This window comes from Numenius arquata, chromosome W (genome assembly GCF_964106895.1).
Source record: "Numenius arquata chromosome W, bNumArq3.hap1.1, whole genome shotgun sequence".
NCBI classification, from domain to species: domain Eukaryota; kingdom Metazoa; phylum Chordata; class Aves; order Charadriiformes; family Scolopacidae; genus Numenius; species Numenius arquata.
Window position 1 is genome coordinate 14,093,041 of NC_133615.1, and position 2,996 is coordinate 14,096,036.

Here is a 2,996-nt window from a genome sequence, read left to right on the forward strand (position 1 = left end):
AAGCTAGGTGGCTGCTGGGAAGTGGTGTCCTGCACTCCCACTTTTAAACTCTCTTGCTTCCATCCCTGGCCCTGGCAAGCTTCAATTCCACTACTGTCAAAAGGGGAATGACAGATGGTAGTTTTAGCACTCATTGTTAGGGGAATCTTCCCCTAGTTGCAACTGTTGCTTTTGGGGACTCATAGAACCCTAGGTCAGAAAAGACCATGGGAGATTTCTAGTCCAACCTCCTGCTCAAAGCAAAGACAGCCATGAGATCCGACTACGTTGCTCAGGACTTAGTCCAGTCAGGTCCTGAAAACCTCCAAGAATGGAGTTGCCACAGCCTCTCTGGACCTCTTTGTCAAAGCTTGACTGTCCTCATGGTGAAAAAGCTTTTTCTTGTACCCAGGCTTAAACCCTCTTGTTTCAGTTTATGCCCATTGTCTCTCATCCTCCCACCATGCACTACTGTGAAGAGCCTGACTCCATCTTCTTGATAACTTCCACATGGATATTAGAAGGCTGCTTTTAGGTTCCTCCAAAGCTTTCTCTTCTTGTCACTTAACTGTAAAGACCTTTTCTCATGTTATGATCAGCCAGAAAATTAATGGAACGGTACACAAGAATCATCTTAGTGGTAACATTTGATCATTCATTAACAACTGTGGTTTGATATGAAAATAGCCTTGTAGAGTAATATAATGTTGTTCCCAGATTTTTATTTTTCTGCAAAATTAAAATCTTAAAAATGCAATCGATTAAAGATACTTCTTACTATATAATAAATACGATGCTTTAGTTATTTTTGTTAAAAAAAAATAAAGGGACCAGTACAACCTCTGGTTTCGCAAATGAAGCAATACAGCAATACAGAATGGGTTTATTACTTGGATTTGGCCCTGATTCCACAGCAGTGGAATCCATAGGAAAAATAATCTATCTTGTATTTGTTCTAAAAAGCAGATTGCCTCTAATCTCAGTTTTCCACAAATCTCTGTGCCCCAAGTGGGCCCTAGTGACACGAGCTCATTTTGATTGTTTTTGCCATACTCTACTAACATCATGTGTGAAAGTGATGTTGACTTTTAAATCATAAGACAGGTATGCAATAACGTTTTCCAGTGCTCTTTGTGAAATTGACTTTTTTAAAGAAAATTTATTTTGGGGAAGATGTATTGCACAAACTCCCTGCTTGTTTTGTTTTAATTTTGTTTGCTTTGGTTTTTTTCCTTCTTCTTCTTTCAGACCAGGATGAGAGAGCAGCGGAGCTCAGCAGGGAGCAGAGCGAGAAGACCATTCGCAGTACACAGACAGCTCTCCGGAACTTCCGAGAGTTCCTCATTTCCAAGTACCCCTCTGAGACCCGAGAAATCTGTCATCCCCTGCAAAGATCTTGATGCCTACCTTGCTTCCTTCTTTGTGTATGCTAGACAGAAGGATGGTTCCGAATATGAGCCAAACAGCTTGGCCAACTATCAGTGTGGACTGGAGCGGTATCTCAAAGAGCACAGGTACGGATACAGTATTAAAAGGGATAAAGAGTTCAAGAGGTCCCAAGAAGCTCTGAAGCAAAAGCAGATAGAGCTAAGGTGCAAAGGGAAAGGAAACAAGCTACACAAATCCATGAAGCTGACCTTTGCTGATGAGCTTATCCTATGCAAAAGAGGTTTGTTGAGCCGATACAATCCTGAGGGGTCGCTGAACCTTGTCTGGCTAAATAACACGAAGGCGTTTGGACACTGCACGGGTTTTCATGGGTCCACCCTCAAATGGGGAGACATCTGGCTTCGGGTGACAGAGACTGGGTTGGAATACTTGGAGTGGATGGGGCCAGACAACAGTGACATGAATGCCAAAAGCAAGAGAGGAGGGACTGATTCCAGGGTGTACGCCACCCAGTACTCCCCACAGACCTGCCCAGTGCAAGACTACAAGAAATATGCACAGCGGCGGCCCCCAGCGATGCGATATGAAGATGCTCCTATCCATCAAACCAGTTGTCAACTTGGCTGCACTTCACTGGTACAATTGTCAAGCCCTGGGGAAAAACAAGCTTGCCAAGATGATAAAGATAATGTGTGAGAAAGGCAACATCCCCGACAGGAAGACCAACTTCAGTGTCTACCAGAGCTGTAGTACCCCGTCAGAAGCACAGAGCAATCAGCTGGTGCTGATCTGTCATAACTTGAGCCAGCAAGCTGCCCAGTCCATTGCAAGTCACTCCAATACTGGCAACTTGATAGCGTCTGTCTGCGTCCTATGACTCTTCCTCTGACGCAGCCTGAAAGGGGGAATTTAACTTGAACGGTGTCTTCTTTTCCTTTTTGTTTCAAGCATTGAATTTGTGCCCAATAATACACATAAATTGTGACTGTATACTAATCCTCTACACCCCCTCTCCAGTGTTAATTCACTTTATAAATATATATAAACATATATTATTTTTTTCTTTCTACAAATAAGTCAATAGAAATAGTTTAATATTGCTAACGTAGTATTTATAGCATTAATACAAAAATGAAAGCTACTTATGTATTATAATTACTGCTTTTACAAAGGCAAAAATGGTTCTCAGGCAGCACAAGATAGACTGAAAATACAGTTTTAATGTGCACACATTATTGACTGTAAATCCCCCGGAAGGTTTATATTATCAGTTGTATTTTAAAGTGTGTGTGTGGGGGTTAACTTCTTATTTTAACAACATGACCTCCTAGACTGGAGGAGACAAACTTATCACTGGCTGCTGCTTCTTACCTGTTGGCTTGTGCTTGTTCAGCAAGACCAGGATCTAGGAGGTGCATCGATGTAAGTTTGTGAAATCATTTACAACAATTTTTTTTTGTCTTTTTTTTTTGCTTGTTTGTTTGTTTCCTGAGACTCATTTATGCCAGCTGGAAAAAAACCACCTAATGTTTAGACTATTTCAAACAATTCTTGTTGTTGATGATTTTCTGTGATCAAAATGTCACTGCTCTTTAGACTATGAAGTATTGTTTTTAACAATATGTGAA

General features: G+C 41.3%; 1 pseudogene; it reads left to right on the forward strand.

The window, feature by feature from the left end:
* The first annotated feature begins 251 nt into the window (after window positions 1–251).
* On the forward strand, window positions 252–2,267 carry LOC141476781 (uncharacterized protein KIAA1958-like; annotated as a pseudogene).
* The last annotated feature ends 729 nt before the right edge of the window (window positions 2,268–2,996 follow it).